Here is a 23,444-nt window from a genome sequence, read left to right as displayed (position 1 = left end):
ACGTTGCTGTAAAGAAGTTGATTGGAAGAATCAGTGGAATATGTGATACTGTATCTGGTCACATATTTGTATGTTCTGTGTTCAAATCCCGCTGATGTCATTTGTCTGCCACCATTCTGGGATCGATAAAACAAGCACCAATAGAATTCTGGGAACGATATTTCTGACATTTCCCACCACATCAAATTTTCGGCTTTGTTCCGGTGTCAAAAATCACTATCATAATGGATCGAATGTTGACCTTCAACCTATTCATATTTAAGGTGTCCCAATCGAGGGTTTGGTTTTAGTAATTAGTCACAATAGTTAAATTTAAATGTAACTTCCTTTTTGGTGGTAGGTAATGGAATGACAAATATGTTTACTTCCTTTTCAAACACCTACGCAAGTGAAGTAACTACATATTTTATGCATAGCACAGCGTGGATAAAAAATCCTAGAATAAATTTACATATAAGAAAACCTTAGCTGTGATAATGAAGCATATAAAAAGGTAAACACATACCAACTACGATTTTAATGTACCGAAAAAGAAGGTATGGGGAATACTAATGAACCATTTCATGCTTTGTTGATTGCACCTCGTAGAAGATGTACTCCAGTACCTTCTCCGATCGATAGAGTATTCAACTGAGAATGTAAATGTGTGAAGAACGTGAATCTAATTTGTCACGTATCTCACCTCCCTTAATAATTCAAAAATATCATTCTTCTTGAACTCTGCTGTTTTATCTTCGGCAACTCTCCTCATTGCAGACATACAAAAATACCCTGTTGTTGATGTTGAAAAACCAATGAAGGAGCCTTGGATCAAGGTTAGAAACCGTTTCTTTCTGTATTAGCAAGAGATCTTGAAATAAAACTAAACAAGAGAAATCAGAGGGCACAAACCTCCGCCAAGGCAACACTAACAACCTCTCAACGATTAGCCAGAAATAATTTTTTAAATGAGAATATCTTAAGTAAACTCGACTGCATTTCCAAACGAGAATACTAAAAATGAACCCGACCGCTCTCAAAAGTTAAGTTAAAAGAAAAAAAAAAAACAAGAAAAATAATCCCAAATCCTTGTCTGGTACCGAATCGATCCCAAAATTTAATCGGTTCGTGCCAGTCATAAGGCCAAATTCCTGAAATTTTCATCCGAATCCATCCAGCAGTTCTTGAGATATCTCGTCCACAGACATATACGTAAACACGACTAAAAACAATACATCCGCCTTCACTAAGGCGGAGGTAATAATGACACATACATACATACATACATACATACATACATACATGCATGCATGCATGCATCTAGACATGAAAATATATACATAAAAACGCATCCATAAAACAAACATACAAATCTGCGCATACACTAACACCAAATACTGCACACACACACACATATGCACAAATACCTAGATGATGTTGATAAAAGTTCCAATGAAGGAGCCTTGAATCTATGTTAGAGTCCGGCTCTTTCTCTATGGACAAGAAATACAGAAATGAAACTGATTGATAACATACATACATTCATACATACATACATACATACATACATACATACATACATACATACAATATGGTAATGTGTTTGTTTTGTCTGCAGGCTCATTAGAACGATGTTTATCCTGACATCTCTGTCAGTAAAGGACTTCTGCTCAATGCAATAATGCTCTGAAACTGACATGTCTTGATCACTATCTCTGTCGTCTCCATTTTTGAAAAAGTGTGAGAAAGGTGATATTTTCACGCCACATTTTAGTGACAGGTAATGACAAACAATATGAAATCACTGCGAGTAATATAGAGCAGTGAAAAGAATGAAAAGGGAGATTGCTTTTAAATCTGCAATGGCTTTTAAGGTTGTCACGTATTTTAGGTCCCTCATAGTTATACCACCAAAATGTAGAAGAATGTTTTTTAAATTTATGAATCCGTTACTATAGCTCCGAAAGCAATTTGATGTGTTATTATACAAAATAACTGAAAATTGAATATGATAAAATGCTTCCTAATGCCACACAGTGTGTTGTATCAAGATAAAATCAACAAGATTTCACGTAGCTCTAGTGGTCTTGATCTAAAATTTGTAACAAAATATAGTGTCATAGGACAAAATTGATGCGATTTGGAGAATCAAAAATTATCTAAAATTTCTAAAAACTATCGAACAACAACCTAAAATATATCTTTTATTATACATCGATCATGTAATGCAGTGTAACTTTTGGACACAAAGGAAACAAATATTTTTGTCATATATGTTCAATGCGTATGCATATATAGATATAGATAGCTCGATATGTATACAGAAAAATTGATAGATAGATAGATGGATAGATAGATAGATAAATAGATAGATAGATAGATAGATAGATAGATAGATAGATAGATAGATAGATAGATAAACTGGCAGACAATTGAATAACTGTCAGGGAAGGAAATGTATTTTCCTGTAATGTATGAGGTTTCGAGCAACAAAATATGGCAGACATCAAGGTACTTGATTGAGAATATAAATTCTTTGATGTATTAACTCCTCGAAGCTAATTTAATATAAAGATTTTCGCTAGTGTATGTATAGATACATGCATCTATGTATAAATATAATATCCATCCATCCATCCATCCATCCATCCATCCATATAAAGGGTAAAGAGCCCTTCGGTCATAAGTGACCATGGAATTGCACCTAGAAAGTTTCTCTCTTTAGCACAATTCCTGGCAAAGTTGTTTATGGAAGAGCAGCAGTCGAATACCAGCTTCCTTCCAAGCGAAACGCAAACGACATAACCTTCGACACCACTTATATCCTAGCAGCAATAAAAGAAATCAAACCTGATTAATCACTGGGTCCGGACAGGTTCCCTGCTAGAGTGCTGAAGGAATGCAGACAACAACTTGCAGTTCCTCTTGCGAATCTCTGAAGTAAATCACTGGATGCCGGTTTTATCCCTCGAAACCTTCTCTCCCAGTCAGTCGTTCTTATCTTTAAAAAGGGGAATAAATCGCTCTCTGTAAACTACCGCCATAGCACCATAAAAATATTTGCACATAACTCTAAGCTCCAGAAAGTCATTAACGGAGCATATGATCGAACAATGCTTCAATCGGACCTATGCGCAGTAACCCAGTGGGCACGAAAAAAAAACGTGGAATTAAACGAGCTAAGGAAATAGATATACGAACATTAAGGGAAGTCATCCGAAATACTAAACCACACTTAAAAATACTCCCATACATCTCCACACATAACCCTAGAAACAACGAAGCCTTTAACATTATCATCCAAAATCCACCCATCCTCACAAGAGATAAAACAATGAGCAAAATTTTAGGCTCAAACAAAATTATCAAAAGCAAAATGCAACTTATATCATTGAAAAAGTATTAACCAGCGCCAGAATATATCCATTAACAACAGAACTAAAAGTGAAAAAATGGGGTCGACCTAACTGTGGTACTTGCCCCCACCTTTTGGAGGGTTCAGAGTTCCACTTTAAACAAGGTGAAATATTTAAGATTAAATCAAATTTCACCTGTGCCTTAGAAAATCTAACCTGTGCCATTACATGCTTAGGGTGTGGTAATAATTATATTGGTCAAACAGGAATATCACTCCGTCGAAGAACTACTCTCCACAAAAAACAAATCCGCCACCCACAATAGAGACAGATACATGTCAGTGGACATATAGAAAGGTGTGCGAGGAATCTTAATCCTAATTTCCTAATTTTTCCCTTCTATCAATGTTCACAGAACACCTCAATACAACAAAGGATGAATAAAGAGGCAACTTTCATCAATAAATATCTTCCACAACTAAATATGAACACATTACATAATGCAGAACGCGACTAACCGTTCAATTAATATTACTACCCCCCCTACATCCCATACACCATTCACATTACAGACCTAGATACCCTAATTGCACCAAATCCACAACAACTTACCTCCCTTACACATTATCTTTTATTCAGGGACTAGTAGACCTGACACCGTTCAGTAATCGGTGTGCATTCAAAGCAATGATTAGTGACATTACGAAACCGGTATGCTTTTGAATCTCTTTAACAATTCACAATAATGATTTTTATTACTTTTATTCCTACCTCAGTTCAACTATTTGTATATACCTATCGTTACCTTTCATAAAAAGCCTTTACTTTTTTTGATTTCCAATGTGCATTTTCGCTTATTTTTCTTCTTACTTTCCCCTTACATTTCTACGTGTAGTTTCTATTTTATTTTTGTAACATATTTCGATTATGTATATACATATTAAATATCATTGCAATACAATAGTATCACTTTTGAGCCAAATAATGCACCATACTTAGCATCGTATCGTTATCGACTGCTATTTCCTGCAAACGTTGGTGCCTTGTTGTATCACTATTTCTTATATGCATACATACATACATCCATACATATATATATACATATATAAATGTGTGTTTATATATGCATACGTATATGTATATACATATATAGACATATATATGCGATAAAATATTAGTTACATAAATATATATAAATATATATACATATATATATAAATACATATATACACACATACACACACACACACATATACGCGCGCACATACATACACTTATTACGCGAAAATAATGCTATAGCAATATTGCTGCGTGAAGTCCGTCTTCATTTCTTGTGACTTCAATTAAGTGTTATTTTCATTCTATCTTAAGCTACTGCTGTAGACTATATCATAGCGACAAGGAAAGAAAATATCGTATTCTCAGTCGGTGTTGAGGTTTCTCGATAAGAGCTTTATAAAAGTGTAACAGCGAAAAAGTCTTCAGAAAAGTAACTATGGCAACTATACTACGCTTTATATTCGTGTTTGAGGCTATATGTAACTTAATTGATGCGTATTTCACTGACGCTATGTGTGTGCATGTAAGTGTGTGTGTGTGTGTGTGTGTGTGTATTATGTGAGTGTTGTATATTTAAGTATACGTGTGTTTGTATATATACATACATATATATATATGTATATATATATATATATATATATATATATAGATAGATAGATAGATAGACAGATAGATAGATAGATAGATAGATAGATAGATAGATAGATAGATAGATAGATAAGGTTAATATATTTAGGCAGGTCTGTTTAAGGTATAACCTAAGTGCAGGCTAACTACATCAAATGTGTGTGTGTGTGTGTGTGTGTGTGTGTGTGTGTGTGTGTGTGTGTGTGTGTGTGTGTGTGTGTGTGTGTGTGTGTACTCACACACATTATAGTTCAGAATATTTATATCTTGCAATATGTTAGCATTATCTGCTATCTTAATGTTGTATATAATATCAACTCAGTGAACCATTACATCTTGGATGCGATAAGAAAATCTATTAAATGCTTAAGCTAAGTTGTTAATAAGCGTATATTTGGAACCATAACCTGCTGACGTATATTTCTTAATGATATATTTTTTTTAATGTTTAATTTCGATTGAAAAGGTTAAATACTACGTTCTTGATTTCTTACATCGACAGAGATTCACAAACATTGCTTTGGAAAATATTAAAGTGATGAAGTACCTTTGTTTTATCACCCAAGGTATGATGAAAAAAGAAAGCCGAATTCCACAGTATTTGAACTCAGAAGGGGAAGAGCCATAGATAAATATAGCAAAGTACTTAGTCCTGTGCTCTAGTGATTCTGTGAATCAGCTGCTTTTATGGTACTATATTAATAGGTGTATTTATATTTATGAAAGATGCTATTATGTAATCAGATCCGTCATTTGATTCTCTAATTGCTGTACTTTTCTCAACCAAGTATTCAATTTGTATTTTACTAAGTGAAATCTCAAGTTAGAAATCTCAAGTATAGCACATTGTCTTCGAATTAGTCTCAGGATTTTCCGTCCGCACTATGGTTCCATGAATATCATGTTTAAAAATCAAGACATGTTTCTAAATATTGGCATATTACTTATACAAGCACGCTTTTAACACAAACGCTGTCGGTGAGAGAACAATAACGAATGATATGTAAATATATTCTTGTAAAAATAAACTGTTCCCATATTACTGAATGTGGAACGCATGGCTTAGTAGTTAGGGGGTTGAACTCATGATAATAAGATTGTGGTTTCCATTCCTGGATCGGATGATGCATTGTGTTCTTGAGCAAAACACTTCATTTCACGTTGCTGCGACGGACCGACGTCTCATCCAAGGCTGAATACATATGCGGAAGAAACCGTTAAACCGGCCCCATTTCCCTTACGGAGTAATATGGGCTAACCATATTACTGATTAGTTTTCGATGTTACTATGTTCCATATCATGTTATTACGTTCCATATCATGTTATTATGTTCCATATCATGTTATTATGTTCCATATCATGATATTATGTTCCATATCATGATATAAGAGAAAAAAGGGTAGTATAAAATTAGTTTAGAATTTTCTACAGATATTTAAACAATCGCTTTGCTTTATCTTTGCATTTTCGCCCACAAATCTTTGATACTATATATATATTCTCGTGAGACGTTTTCAGTGTTCCAAAGTTATGCTATTCATGTTCTTTAATTAATTATGTTCTTTAATTATGTTAATTAAAAATTAATAACGTCTTATTATAGTGAAATGTATATAAATATAACTGCATCTATCTATCTGTCTATCTATCTATCTATCTATCTATCTATCTATCTATCTATCTATCTATCTATCTATCTATTGCCTGTCTATCTAACTATCTTTACTGACACAAAAGCATCGTCTGGTTTGCCTGTTGCATTTCTGCTTAATAATAATCTTTTGTATGTTTGTGGTGTACAAGAAGGCAATTCGTACACGGACAGTGGCTCGGCCTAATGAAAATGGTAGTCAAATCTTTCTCAAAGCATCCAGTACAGTCTAAAGATATATTTTAGATAAAGTTTTCCCTGATATGCAGAACAACGAGGTGATTATGATAGTTAGGCATTTCATCTAAGATTTGTTCGATCACAATTTATCTGCGGCTAAACAACTGCAGCCACGTTTATTTCGTACCTACGAGGAACCGGGGTCAATATAAAGATCTTCACACGGGAACAAAATAAATAAATAAATAAATAAATAAATAAAACATTCTGGTAAGTGTTAACAAGTATGTAGAAAACGAATATGGAAGAAAAAAAATACGCGCTGACGACCCTGGGTGACGGGGAGGGGACTTTCGGAAAATTCACAAGACCCGATTTTTCCGTCATAACTTCCGGTAAAATTGATATATATTGATTTTTTTTTTACGGAATCTCACGTTTTTGCTTATGGAGGATCCAATTCTGAAAAATGAATTTCCAAAAATCACATTTTCAAAATTTCAATTACCCCCCTCCCCTCCTATTTTTCACTTTTTTGTGAAAATACGTAGAAAAATACGATTACGATTCTGAAAAAAATTTGTTTATAAAATTTCAATCTTTCAACAGAAAGAAAAAACAGAATATATACCCTCAGGCCTTCAAGCAGGCTATGCACATGCTAGAAATAACAGCCAAATCTCACGAAACTGCGATAACATAATGTAATCAATCTACTCACCTTTTTGCAAAGATTTCTTTCAGAGTAATTTCCCGTAGTGATACGACAAAGAAATTCATAGTAAATATAGTGGTTTTTTTTTTGGTTTTTTAACTTTTTTAAAACCTCTTTTTAGATTTTTTTTCCATCAGTCTCCGTGGGAAAATACGGAGATTAAGAATATAGAAAAAATAAACACAAATTTAAATTTAATTTTTTCAGAATCGTAATCTTCATGTATTTCGTAAAAAAAAAAGTTTACGGAAAAAGTGAAAAATGAAGGTGGGGGTGTTATCGAAATTTTGAAAATGCGATTCTTGAAATTTTTTTATTCAGAATCGACCCCCCCCCCCCCCACCATAACCAAAAACGTGGGATTCCGTAAAAAAAAAAGAACAAATCAAAAAGTAATTGAAAATGAAATGAGAATAAAATTGAAATAGTTAAACTAATAGTCAGCATAAATGTTAGTCTAAAAACAGGTAAAAATTTAAGATAAAAAATGCGTTATAATTTTGTACTAAGCATCTGCTTTGTACCTCTTCAAGCATATAATCCACCGCAAGCTCCGTGTTTTTAATGGATAAATGTCGTTTGAATTTCTGAAAAGTTGAAAAAAATGTTAAATCGTTAATATGTAACGATTGATAGTGAGTCATTAGGTTTTTCATATAAATTACATTAAAATCCACAGTCAGATGTGCACACACATTCAGAGACACACTTCTCCCTAATGAAGTTGATTGTGCTTACTCATATATATATATATACATTTTCTAACTATATATATGCATTTATTGAAATTCAATTTATGGTTATCCATTCATTTATTCACAATGCATTCTGAGAATGTACAACACCACATGTTTCTTGGCAGTTATTTTTCCTTAAAGACAATGACGTATAAATGTATACTTTCAAAACGTATAGGGAATTCATGTCAAATCTTTATCAAGCTAGAAGTTCTGTAAATTATTAAATAGTGAATAATTTCGCCCATCATCTTCAATAATGAATTTCTGTCTACCGAAGATTTCCTAAGTATGGGACATTAAATTGATCCAGGATATTCTTTATGTATTATATTTCTTGTTTTAATGATTTATTTTTTATTTCTTGTATTGAAATCTACCTTTTTTATATATATATATTAATATATTTTATATGCGCGTTAATTATATTTAAATATATTGCATATCAACCCATCATATGTGTGTGTACATATGTATGTAAAAAGATAGATAAAAGTATAGATAGACAGACAGATGGATAGACAGATAGATAGATAAATAGACAGATAGGAATGAGAAAAATTACCAAACATTTGACAGTGGGGATGCGATAGCGATATTTCTTATATAAACATCTACTTATCGGTTAAGGTTTTTAATATAGTTCCATACTGGCAAGTCTGCTTACTTTCACCAAATGTATCAAAAATACATGTTTCTATGAGTATGACATGATACTTATATTCGTTTCTCGTTAACAGAAGTACATGTAAAATTTATTAGGATTGCTTCTACGTAGTTTGCTCGAACTGATTTCACAAGCAGCAAACTCTCCAATCTTTAAAGTTCTTTTATAAGTTTCACGAATTGGACTGTAGTCTTACTGGGAAACCATCCTTTAGAGTGTTAAACTGTTAATATCTAAACCATTATTTATTTCAATCAATATTTTATCGAGTGGTTAAATTACTATTCTGACAAAACTTTATACTATATAGTTCCAGAAAAATTAAAGCTGAGATATTTTATGCGACCACAAATTTAGGCTGTAATAAGCTTTATGATCAATGCATCAGAAGTTGATTTAGTAATCAGGCAATCATTTACATTTATTACACGTATTTAGAAACAACATACTCGAAATAGTAAGTTCTGAAGCTGATGTTAAAAAGTGAATCAAGTACAGACAAGCATTATTATGGCGTGTGTAATTATAGCTAATGATTAGGTGGAAATGAGCTTGTAAAATGCGCATTGATTTTTAACTTAACAGTGCAAATATCTGTAAAATCTTCTGCATTGATATTTTTCTCGCTAAACTTTACTGCTGTATATATCCATAGAATTTAACCATCTTTGCATTAATGATGATTTAGACTATCTTAAACGTCGGTCTTATTTTTACAACATCCCTGTGGTCATGAAAAGAGAGTCCCACTTGACAATAGCTTTAAATCGCATTATATTCTTTTTAGCAAACACTTAACCTAATCCTAAATGACCACTGTATCACTGTATTTAAATTCCACTTTTATAAATTGTATAACTAAATCAGGTATATGAATAGACTGATTCAAATATATTACATACTTTTGGCCGTTAGTTCTATTATGTAATAAGATATTATTCTCATAAATATATATATATATATATATATATATATATATATATATATATATATATATATATATATATATATAAAGGGTAAAAATTATTAAAATAATAATTTATACCAGTGGCTGGTATGCGTAGAAAATGTCAGTAAACATAAATATTTTTACAATATATATGAGTGTATAAAATTTATACGCGGAGAGAAGACCACTATGTGGTCTTTTTGAATGCTAAAAAGGACGGTCAAATTCCTAAACCACGAAAGAACATTCTTATATAGAGCACTTTCATTGAAAGCGAGTAGGACAATTTAAAAGGATTAAAATATCAGTCAATTCTATACTCCAAAGTTTCACCATTAATGATTAAATAAATCAATTAATTAATCAATCAATTGATGAATTAACTATCCTTGGATCTTCAGTAGAATCGCTGGGACATATAATTATAGAACACGAATACGTAGTGAAACACAAAGGAAACACGTGTATACTGAGTTTCATCGTTACACCTCAAGAATTGAAATCAAATGACCTCAATCATGGTGCCGAGCCAGAATAATACAGCAGTGAATATAAATTCAGCAAGGAATTATCTCACTCGACAGTTAAAATATTTAAATATAAGTCTAAAGTGTAAAAATTATTAAAAATAATAATTTTAAGCAGCTGCAAAAGGCGTTTTGCTGGGGTTAATGGCAAAAATGTTACCGTCTAGTATTGTTAGTACATATATCGCGTTTAGAGATTTTAGAACTAGCTACTACTTTGCTCGTTATATATATATATATATATATATATATATATAACTGACGAATAAGGAGGGGAGTAATCGATACTACATAGGTGGATGAATATTCTCCGTGTTCATTGCAGCCCTGCGCAGTAGTTTCTCAAATTCTCATCTTAAGCACGAAGAGAACCCATTTTCATTCCTCAAATTTCCATTCGAATGGACTCAACCAGTACACTCTTTCTTTAACATACACTTCATCACCTTATACACAGTTAACACATATACAAACGCGCACACGCATATACTAACTCTAACCTTGAATTCACAATGCACACACGCATACACACATGCACATACACATATCATACACACACACGATGAAATAATTAAAGCGATAAAAACAAACTCTTTAAAAATTATTAATATTTATAACCCTTCGCAAAAACATACACATACGGAATTCATAACCATACATGATACACATACAGTTTTCTTAATTATACCCTCCCACACACACACTGCTCTATATACATTAAAATTAGATGCACACATATACATGATTTACATAGGATTACTGTTGTCCATGTATGTATAAAGCCTTATTCCTTCTTCGACACTTTTCAAAACGACTTTGCACGAAGCGATACACATTTCTCCTCGTCACACTTTTCAATTGCTTCCGTACTCTATTTCTTTTTCATAACTATTAAAATTTCTGAAGAAGGGCATACCAATGTCAAAAACACCTCTGCTTTCTTTATCACACATTGAACGTGAAACTAATGTTTACCTATTTTTTCATTTTGCATTTTTATTCTCTTAATTTTGAACACATGCACTCACACGCTCACACATGCGCACACACAAGCACATATGCAGACACACACACTCACTCACACACACACACACACACACACACACACACACACACACATATATATATATATATATATATATATACACAGTAGACAGATGGATAAAGACATGAGAGCAGACATACGGGGGCGGGGCGCTCCAACACAGTGTCCTTCAGTCAATTTTCTCTCAAGATATTGGTTAACCTGTGGATTTTGCTGGAAGCATTTATTCTGCACAGTGGGATAAACTTCCATGTACGCATAATTTTCTGGGGAATACTTCTGAGACTTGCAAAACCATTTTGAATAACATTTATAAAGAAATATATGACACGAATGTCAAAAAGCGTATGACTAAGAAGCATTTCATTCAGAAAGATCAAACTTCCATAAAATCTCATAGATATATGTACACACAATGTAATCAGTGGGCGTAATACATAATTGTATGCTTAGAAAGTCTTCTTCACAACTACTCTTTTTCGGAATCGATCCGAATGTGAGGCACGTTTAGGAAGTGTCTTCTTCCATAGCTCCCGGTTGACCAATGTTCTATTAGTGAAATTTGAGGCAGATAATTCAAGAGGGCTGCTTTTGTTCTTTGCTGAGAGAGTTAGTCTGTTCCTGAATTATACACCACAGACATTAGCCAGTTCTTTCTTGTAAGCATTCTGGACAGGTCTCCAGTCTGAGGGTAACATCTTCCCTCTACTCTATGAGGCTCTGAAAAAGATCAAGGATGTTACTGTTCGTCGTCTGCTATAGTCGATAAAAAGGTTACTGTGGTTTAAATTAAGTTTACCCCCTCAGACACACACACACACACACATGCTCGCGCGCACACACACAATAAACGCACACACAAACACACATACACACATGTACGCACTCCCCCACACCCACGCACACAAAGAAACGTCAAGTTTTTTTTTCTTCATTAACCAATGTTTTAAATTTAATGTGTAATTATTATAAGGCGGCGAGCTGGCAGAATCGTTAGCACGCTGGGCAAAAGGCTATGCAGCAGGTCGACTTTGCCTTTCATCTTTTGGGGTAAAAATGTACCAGTTGAATAGAGGTCGATGCAGTCAACTTATACCTTTCCGTAAAATTCATGCCCTTGGGCCAAAATTTGAAATCAATATGTAATTATTGTGAGTTCAAAAAAACAAAATGTAATAAGTTTCTCAGTATAACCTACTATACCCCTCCTTTCGCAAATACAAACAAATTGTGACCGATATATTCACATTGTTATATTTAGAATGTATCACTTTTCATATTCTGATTTCGAATTCTACTAACGTCAACTTAGGGAAACGTCCATTTAGAATCGATAAGTATCAGTGAGGAATGAGAGTGGATTTTAACCTAACTATACTCTTCGCAATAAATTTAAGAATCTGATAATTTGACAGACATCACTTCTATTCACATTTTGAAAATTAGAATAATAAATTATATGAAAGATGTACCAAATGCGGATACTTGTATCCTTTCTAAGTACTTACTGCACATTCTGTGCGTACACATGATACACTATATACTACATTAATGTTTCACTAGCATTTTAATGTAACTGAACAGTAAAACATTGTCGTAGTTAATTCTCAACGATTTTCTTCTTTTTGTATATTCTATAGTGTGCATGGCGTAGTTTCCAATTTTATGAAATTCTTTGACCGACCAGTTCTTTTACGTTGTTACAATCATAGTATCCATCCATTTATCCTCTTTAGTAAGATTTCCAAAGAAATTGCAGGTGGCTCTTACCAGTTTAGAGATCTATAGAAAATAATTAAGTCTGGCAAATGTCAACTTAGATTGCAAATAGAATTTCAGATTCCATTCTAATAACTAACATTGACATAGTTCAGTTTATCCATTAAAGATAAATGCTTGAGTAATATTTGAAGAGAATTACAATGCAGACACTTTTTTATTCTTTAGTATCAAAATATGTCCAGTTAAAGTTTCCTGCTTCTGAGATTCTATAAGATTTAAGGTATTCAGTAGTAAGGAAAAGATATGATATGTATAAGTAAAGTAAAATTCGATATTTTGTTGCAAATATAAACAAAAGTTCCTTGTAACACACCAGCTATTCTAATTCTACTATTGATAGACAGAACGAGGAGTCTATGCGTCAGATAATCAAATACTTCGAAAATATCTTTGTATGAATGAGCAATTATATTCATGAAAGTATATCAGAAATCTATAAACTAAACTTACTGCAATAACAACCAGTTTGTTGTTACATTGTTTTTCAAGTCTCAGTTTATATGTAGTATGTATGAAAAATTTTCATTTTAAAAATATTTTTGAAGTAATGATCTTAATATCAAATCAACATAATTCTTTTAAAAATAAAATTAATCTAAACTGATAATGTATTCCATGCTTCTCTAAATAGATGGTTTTAAATGCCTAAACTCACCATATTTAACCCAGATATTTTAAATCTGTTTACGCTTTTATGAAAACATATAATATATTTCTTTGTGCAACTTTATACTCTTACAATATTATTTGTAGTCACGATATTGTGGAAAAGCCGTTTAATGATGCGCAAAGATATTAATTTCACTTCCATTTGAGTTTGAAATTTATTTCCTTACCTGTCAAAATGTGGCACAGCAATGACCAGATCACTGACGCAGTTCCATAGCAGTTGCATTGGAACTTTGTGTTGACCAGATCATAAATGAAATGCCTCTTCCACAATGCTTCAGTTTCAACACATGATTTCAAATACAACTCCAAAATTATTTGTTGTAATTGTTGTTTCTTTCTCTACTATGTAATAAATGTTTAATGCAGAGAACATTAAACCAAATAGCTACAAATAAGAATACAATAAATAAGAAAAAATCTTACTCAGTGTTTAATTTTTATTTCAATTTTGCAGACAATCGACAATGCGTGCATCATTCAAGTAGAGCTTTCATCGTATTCAGAAATGCAAATAAATGTACACGGAAAAGATTGGACAATGATTAACGTATGAAAATAGATTTATTTGATGTTAATTACACATGATAAATCAAAAATTGAGAATCTGTTCAAAAGTTTCGTCGCGGACTCGAGTGTTCATGATTGTTACCCTGACCGGAAAGAAACTGAAAGTACGAAGGTGAGCTGGCTATGAAGGAGTGATGCTAGAGCTGTGAAATCTTGCTTGTACTAATTTCAACACATTAATAACTGCATTGTTTTTCTCCAGGTAAACTAACATCTGACTGTTCAAAGAAAACGTCAAAGTAACTAGTAGCGACTTCTCTTGAAAATAGGTAAAATTTCGCATCGCATCAAGTACGTGCAGAAAAATGGTTTAGCTCCCAAGGACATTCATGCTGACATGGTTGTAACGGTAGGCGATGACTCTCCAGCTTTATTTATTAACAGTGCAAATGTGGGCAGCTGAATATAAAAGTTGAAGAGAGAATCTCGAAGATGATCCAAGTTGTGGACGTCCTGCAACTACTATCACCTAGTTAAAATTTGTTTGCATTCACCTTGTGGTAACGCAGGTAATGGATGACAGACGTTTGACTATAAATCAAATAATAACTTAATTTAGCATATCCCATAGGAGAATTGATAATATTCTGTAATGAACTTGCTATGACGAAGGTTTCTGCTCGGTGGGTACAAAGTCTTCTGACACATGATCAAAAGCGCACCGGGCTGATCACGTCACGGAATAATCTGACGTTCTCTGAGGCAGATCCAGCTGAGTTCTTTGAATGTTTTCTAAACCAGTATAGTTCACTTTGAACTAGAGACAAAGATAATCCATGCAATGGAAGCACCCCTCCTCATCTGCTCCAAAGAAGGTCATGATCGTTTCATCTAGCCTCAGTATTTTTGAATGCAAAAGACATTGTGATTATTGACTATGTTCCAAAGGTCCACACCATCAATGGAAAGTACTATTCGAACCAGCTGAGGCAGTTACAAAAGTTACGAAGATCAAACGCCAAGGAAAATGGTGAAAGGGACCTTGTTCCATCGGGACGTTACTCCAACATAGAAGTTCTTGGTTTCAAAGGCTGGTGTGCGTGAATTTGTCTTTGAACTGCCCCTATTCTCCTGATTTGGCCCCATCTGGCTGTCATCTGCTGTCATCTGTTCGTTGACACGAAAAAACACTTGTCTGGTGAACACGTATCGCAGTGATGAAGAGGTTAGGATGAAAGCTTCCTCACCGATGGGATCCAAGCACAGCAACACCAATGAAAGAAGTGTGTGAACAGCAAATATATATATATACACACTCGTGGAAATATACAGTAAAGTAGAAATCACATTTCATTTTTACAACCACGTGCAGTATATCAAAACATACTCTGCAGTGAATGCAGTTTTGATCAAGGAGTAGATTTTTCAAATATTAATTATCATAAAGGTTAAAATGGTTTGTTTTCAAATACAGACGTGCTTTCTCTGAGCGATAAATTTAAGCTTGTTGAGTAAGATTTTCACTCAGGATTCATCATTTCTCATGCTTCTGCTCATTTATCGTTACTGTCTGAACACGTTTTTATTCTAGTAGTTTTATTCTAGTATGTTTTCAATAACTTGCAATTAGTATTTATTTCATTGAACTCTTTAGATAGATCAAAATCCAGCTTAATTATTGCATGAAACTCTTGGGGCTGCGTATTAGCACCCATTGATATAATGTTCAATATTGTTGTCTGTGATTAGACATGAATCTTAGCTACTTCTATTCAAAACATGGATGAATAAATTTTTATCAAATTAAGATAATTCTGCTATATATGTTAGATATTCTCTTTTCTCTGTTGATGATGCATATACTATTCCTCGATTATTTTCCTGAAGCATATATAACTTGTTTTATCAAATTTGTTTGATAAAAATCTTGTGGGTATTGGATTTTTGATATGCGTAAATTTATCTAAAGATTTTTCGGCTGGTTGGCAGCCTTGTTTCGATATGTATATGATATATGTTTACCTTTATCGTAATTATTTTATTCTTGTTTATTTATCCTAGGTTGTACATCAATTACTACAGTCTTCTCAATACTATTCAGCCATGATATCAAATTCTCTGAATACGGCCAATATCAGAACTTATTTTAACAACCTACTTATTATATTTAAGAAGCATGCTGAATAACAGTTAAAGTAAAATCAGAAATGTCGATTTGTTCATTACGTAGGATATAAATATAGATAGTAAACGGCTTATCTGCATATATTTTCTCGCTCATCTAATATATGCTTATCGCATAAAGTGTTTTCACTTTGAGTCTGCTATTTGTACTTTAAATGTTATCAGCTAATAAAAACATTTAAACATATCACTATGAAATTCGAGATGTTGCAACAATTTTCTGAATTAGTTTGTTACTGCACACTTTATGCCTGACGATTATAATCGTGTTTTCTTTTCTCATTGATGCTCTTTAAAACGATCATTTTAAACAGTTTGAGCTGCTACATTTGTGTTCCATACCCCACCAATCATCCGTGATCGATTAGATTTTAAAATATTCAGGTCATCGGTGGATTGACTAAGTAACACCTATAGAAGCTTTGCACCAGAAATACCACATTTCTGCTCTCTTGCAGACTTGTTTAGCAGGTGCGCAGTTACATTCCAGGTATGTTGTTATTTTTGATCTGAATAGTGTGTATAGACGTTTTGTTGATGTCAGAGCGGAAGAGGGCAAAATAAAATTTGCCATAATGTCACGATTATATTATTCTTCTGTACTTATATTTCAGAGTTTAGTACATCCCAAGACAGTGTTTGGGACTGCTATTTTATGCGTATGCTCTTTAAATATACATAGGTTCGGACGTTCAAACAAGATAAACAAACATCAGCATTCAGGGGTATATCTTTTTTTATTTAAATCCTGAAAACTATCAACCTTGATAAATCTAATTTTGACATACAAAACTCTCGGACTTTTTGTCATCTTTGTAGCTTTTCAGCTGATTATTGAGTATATGCATAAATATAAATACACACACGTGTGTATTGTGTATGAATGCATGAATGTATGTATGTATGTATGTATGTATGTATGTATCGGACAATTCATGAGACACTCATTTTCCAAGTTTAGGAACCTTTCCAAGTTGTTGAAGATGACGATGAACAGCTGTATGGTCTGAACTAAGTTTTATTGCCAATTCTTCAAGTGATAATGCAGGATTTTCTTCAAGTAATGCCTATTATTCTGTAAAATAATATTTAATTAGTTTAAATTATTTTTAGCATTTGTGTACATTTCATTCAATTTTAAAAAAAGGTAAAATCGAACAGAACTTATGGGATGACCTGATATATATATATATATATATATATATATATATATATATATATATATATATATATGATCAAGTCTAGATATGCAAGTATATGCATCAAAATACATACATAAAACGAAACGTACAAATCTGCACATATACGTACATACAAAAATACCTTGTTGTTGATGTTCAAATACCAATGAAGGAGCCTTGCATCTAGGTTAGAAACCAGCTCTTTCTCTATTGGCAATAAATCTTGAGATAAAACTGAACAATGACATACATACATGTAGTTTATAGATTACAGACAGGAATTCTCTGTATAGAATAGCACTTCGTAGTGCTCAATAGATTTGAACCTGAACAGGTAGAAATGTAAATGTAAGGACAAACAAGTTAGGCAAGTCGATATACAAAAAATATCAAATGCATTCAATACAAAAAATGTACATATATATGAATATAAAAATTCCGACTTACACCGAATAGAAGTGATATCAGGAATCAGTTGGATTGAGTAAGAGTTTTATGAGTCCAGCAGCTGTTTCTGGTGTGGTTTATGGTCCAAAATAATGACTGTAACTTGATTCTATCATCGGATACCATCAGCCGTCGTCCTCAGGAAGAGGGTGGTATCCGATGATAGAATCAAGTTACAATCATTATTTTGGACCACCAATTCCACGGAAAAAGCTGCGGGATTCGTAAAACTATTACTCAACCCCTTTAATTCCTGATATCATTTATATTCTGTGTAAGTCGGACTTTTTTATTTGCATACATATGTATATTTTTTGTATTAAATGTATTTAATATTTTTTGCATATCGACTTGCTTAACTTGCTTAGCCTTTCACACACACACACACACACACACACACACACACACACACACACACACACACACACACACACGCGCGCGCACACACACACACCACACACACATGTAAATTTGCACGAAGCGTAAAGGTGATTAAAAGCATACACCTGCTAGAAATAAGAGCTAAAGTCTTAATTAAACCACTGTACAGCACCAAAAGGTGAAGAAACGGAAAGAACTAATACATTCAAAAGCACAAAATAAAATATTATACAGTTTAGGACATCCACATACCCAGGTTTCGCCTTTTGGATATTTAACCCTTGAGCCTCTTCAGTGTGAACTACCTACTATGTTATATATATTTGTAAGTCCTGGTGTTTTTGTTATGTATTTGTCTGAATATTTTTTTATTATACCTAAGGCACCTACTATGATAGGAATTGTTTCTGTTTTTAGATTCCACATTATTATTATTATTATTATTATTATTATTATTATTATTATTATTATTATTATTATTATTATTATTATTATTATTATTATTATTATTATTCAGGTCACTGCCTAGAATCGAACTCGGAATCTTGGGGATAAGAGCGCAGGCTACTAACCCCAAGATTCCGAGTTCGATTCCAGGCAGTGACCTGAATAATAATAATAATAATAATAATGATAATAATAATAATAATAATAATAATAATAATAATAATAATAATAATAATAACAATAATAAGAACAACAACAACTCCGACATTGCAACTGGTTTTGTTTTGCGCCTAAAAACAGAGTACATGGTGCAGAAAATTTATAAGCAAAACATTCAAACATTAAGATTTGAAATAAGATACATTATTTACAATTGACGGATATTTGACCTCATCTTGTTTGTTGTTAACACAACATTTCGGCTGATATGCCCTCCAGCCTTCATCAGGTGTCTTGGAGAAATTTCGAGCATGGGTCATTTCTAAAGTATTTGTAGATGTTGTTGTGGTTATTATTATTATTGTTCAGTAGTTTTATTTTTATAACGTGCTTTCACTTCACTACCGAGCGCAGCTCTGTGTGCTTTGGGTATGTGCTGTGGTTTGCTGTGATGCTCTTATGTTTACTGTATTGAAAGTGTTTTGCGTAGGATGTGTGCAGTGCCCAGTAGAGCAATTTTCTGTATGTTATATATATTTGTAAGTCCTGGTGTTTTTGTTATGTATTTGTCTGAATATTTTTTTATTATACCTAAGGCACCTACTATGATAGGAATTGTTTCTGTTTTTAGATTCCACATTATTATTATTATTATTATTATTATTATTATTATTATTATTATTATTATTATTATTATTATTATTCAGGTCACTGCCTAGAATCGAACTCGGAATCTTGGGGATAAGAGCGCAGGCTACTAACCCCAAGATTCCGAGTTCGATTCCAGGCAGTGACCTGAATAATAATAATAATAATAATAATAATAATAATAATAATAATAATAATAATAATAATAATAACAATAATAAGAACAACAACAACAACAACAACATCGAAAAATATCTTAGGAATGAGAACCAAGGTTCGAAATTTCCCCCAAGACACCTGATGAAGGCTGGAGGGTGTATGAGCCGAAACGTTTTGTTAACAACAAACAAAATGAGGACAAATATCCGTCAATTGTAAATAATGTACATAATTCCTCATCTCTTAGATATAGAACTGTATTGAAATAAGATGTCACTACTGTTAATATCATCCGTGGATAACGTTTTGTATATATATATATAAGTATTATTTATGTATGTCATTATTCAGTTTATTTATTAGGTGTTTCGGTTCCAGATCTTTTAAGGCCTAGCCACTGACCAGACACGACACAGCCAGTTCCAGCGACAATGCAGACGACAACACCTGCACCACGGTTGAGATTTACCAAATTCGTCCAACAGCATTACGGCAACCTTCTTAATATCGACAACATCATCTCTCTTCGTACACAGCTCAACCAGCAACTAGCCCAGGTCCCAACACTTCACTGTTCGTGAATTACTGCACCATGGATCAACAGCAAGAACTCTTGTATCAAGTGACCCACACAACCACGACTTCGCGTACGACATGTACCTACAACCGGCTCAGCATCATGGCCGCGACTTCTTCATGCAGTATTTTAACTACCGTGTACAATTGACTACTTGTATTCTCATTCTTGTGTCTATGAACTTCTCACTTTGATAGCTATAGGCTCCTTCGCTGTCATCTTCTTGACTGCCATACTTATATTTCTTAACACCCACGCATACATATAGGCTTACACGCACAAACACATTTTGTTCTCATGACGGCCTATCTATTATTCTGTATACATGAAGCACACACAGACACACGTTTACATATCAATAAATCTTCCCTTAACCAAAAAAAAAACAAACAAAATTATTCAGTTTATTTCAAGGTTTCTTGCCAGTAGACAAAGAATCAGTTTCTAACCTAGATCCAAGGGTTCTTGTATGTATGTATGTATGTATGTATGTATGTATGTATGTGCGACTGTGTGCGTGTGTTCATTTTATTTTTCACATTTTAAAATATGTTTCAAATGGTAAAATATTTCATATTAAGATAGATATTGCTGGCAAATAGGGAATATTTTCGGATAAATAATGAAAATAAAAAAAACTAAATATATTTGAATGTTATTGCATAATTAAATGTTTATTAAACCTTCACTTAATTAAACATCTAAAATATATAACATTAATTTAATATTGGAATAACTGCATAAAATTCACAATTTTGCGAACGTCAATATTCATACAATAAAGTTTAGAAAAATATAAGAATATGGTTGGTAAATTGAATATGATGTACTGTCACGTGAATATATTTATAAAGGTAATTTCTGATGAGAGTAAATTAAAATTTTTGTATTATTATCAATGATGACATTTTCAATTAGCTTGATGCAAGATATTAATTTGAAAATTTGTCAAATGTTCAGCAAATTGTTGAATCATGCTTATTATGATAAAATTAGTAAAGTTTTTCTTTAAATTATTTTTAAATAATGTAATTAGTAGCTTTTAACCTATGAAGATGCACAATAAATATACTTGATAATGAATTTGAAGCAATCTATTTCCTTCAAAGAGAATAAAAAATGAGGGTTAAGCTGCTCAAACTGTTAATTGACTTACTAAACGCTTTTTGGTGCTTAGTAATTTTAATTACACTCTACATTTTGTGTTTAAACTTTTTGCAGAACAAACGTTGTCATTTATCAGTTTAGAGTCGATAAAAATAGTAACTGCTATGTTCCCTTGTTGCTTCTAATAACTATATTTATGTCTAGGCCTTTGAAGAATGGAACCTGCATAAGAATTCACATTTGTTGAAACGAAAATGTCGGTAAAGTAAAAAGAATGGAAGCGCATTCTGCGCATTCTGAGAAATATTTTTGAGTATCTAGTCTCGTTCTGTGTTCAAATAATTGTAAAACTCAAATAGATATATTTCCACGAAATACACTTAGACCATTACTCATTGCTGTTCATTAAGAATTCTGGCGTGCAAACTAAAAAGAGAATGCCTCTATGAGATCGATCGTACTGCAAAGAATAACAGTCAAATTTTATTTTCATCATGCTCTATTGTCTTTTAGAAATCAACATTGCATAATACAACAAAGATAAACAAAAAGACAGGATCACCATAGCTGGAATGAGTTTGATCATAAGTTTGCCCAATCAAAGCACTCTAAATTGTAAACAGCATCAACAATAGGAAACGCTGCGGCACTATGTCTTTCTTTACGTTCTGAATTCAAATTTCGCTGAGGTCTACCTTACATTTCGGAATGGATGAAATAAGTACCACTTGAGCATGGCAATGGATACAATCGACCGTCCCTTCCCCACAAATTTTAGTCCTCTTGCCTGTGTAGAAAGGATTATTCTTGTGCGTTATTTGTCATATATTCGTAACTATGATAAATATCGGTTTCAAATTTTGGCACTAGGCCAGTATTTCAGGGAGTGGAAGTAAGTCGGTTACATCTACCCCAGTGGGCAACTGGTACTTTATCGACTCCGAAAGGTTGAAAGGCAAAGTCGACTTCAGCAGAATTTGAAGGCAGAACGTAAAGACGGACGAAATGCCGTTAAGCATTTTGTTAGGCGCTGTAAAGATTGTTTCAGCTCACCGTCTTAACTATAATAAATATTAGGATGAACAATTTAAGAAAGTACAGGATTATAGCAAGAATATTTGTATGTAATCGAAATAAATGTATTTAAAGGTTATCTAAGGAGCTTATAAAGACATATAATATAGGGATTATAATAGCAGAGTATCTCCATATCTAAATATATTTAATCATAATAACAGTGTATCTAGACTATATATCTAAATAAATAAGGAAGTGAATATTTATTATAGAATAAAAGAAAGAAATCAAACAAAACTACTGACACAACAGAGTGATACTCATAGGGAAACCAAATCTTAACATGAAATTAATAAGTGTTAGTAGAATGCCTGAATCGGAATGCTAAAAAGAAAATCTATGAGCAAACTACAGAGGTATGTATCGGCTAAACTTATGTAGTGAATTTCTCGAGTTTTAATGTTAAGGGAGAAAAGAAATTTAATGTTTCGTGTTGTTCTTTTACCCGAGAGGGAAAAAATGATATTAAATGAAATTTTTTTCAGGTGGGACATTCTCTCTGTGACTCTTTCACTCCCTGTCTTTTCTCTCTCTTTCCCTCTATCTGTCTGTCTGATTGTTTCTCTCTCCCCCCTCTCCCCTCTCTCTCTCAAATGAAGGTAAGACCTGAAACATCAGATCTT

General features: G+C 32.9%; 1 long non-coding RNA gene across 4 annotated transcripts; it reads left to right on the top strand.

Annotated features, from left to right (window-relative positions):
* The first annotated feature begins 3,973 nt into the window (after nucleotides 1–3,973).
* Nucleotides 3,974–23,240, top strand: LOC106871886 (uncharacterized). Of its 4 annotated transcripts, none has more exons than XR_016243690.1 (3): nucleotides 3,974–4,046; nucleotides 14,402–14,626; nucleotides 20,439–23,240. It is a non-coding gene; the product is annotated as an uncharacterized LOC106871886 (long non-coding RNA). The 4 variants fall into 4 exon arrangements; XR_001409709.3 differs by having other exon boundaries at nucleotides 20,412–23,240; XR_016243687.1 differs by lacking the exon at nucleotides 20,439–23,240 and adding an exon at nucleotides 16,516–16,836.
* The last annotated feature ends 204 nt before the right edge of the window (nucleotides 23,241–23,444 follow it).

The sequence above is a fragment of the Octopus bimaculoides genome, chromosome 1, assembly GCF_046866305.1.
Source record: "Octopus bimaculoides isolate indiv1 chromosome 1, ASM4686630v1, whole genome shotgun sequence".
Classification (NCBI taxonomy): domain Eukaryota; kingdom Metazoa; phylum Mollusca; class Cephalopoda; order Octopoda; family Octopodidae; genus Octopus; species Octopus bimaculoides.
The sequence above is the reverse complement of the archived record's forward strand: the minus strand, read 5'-3'. Positions and strand labels throughout refer to the sequence as shown.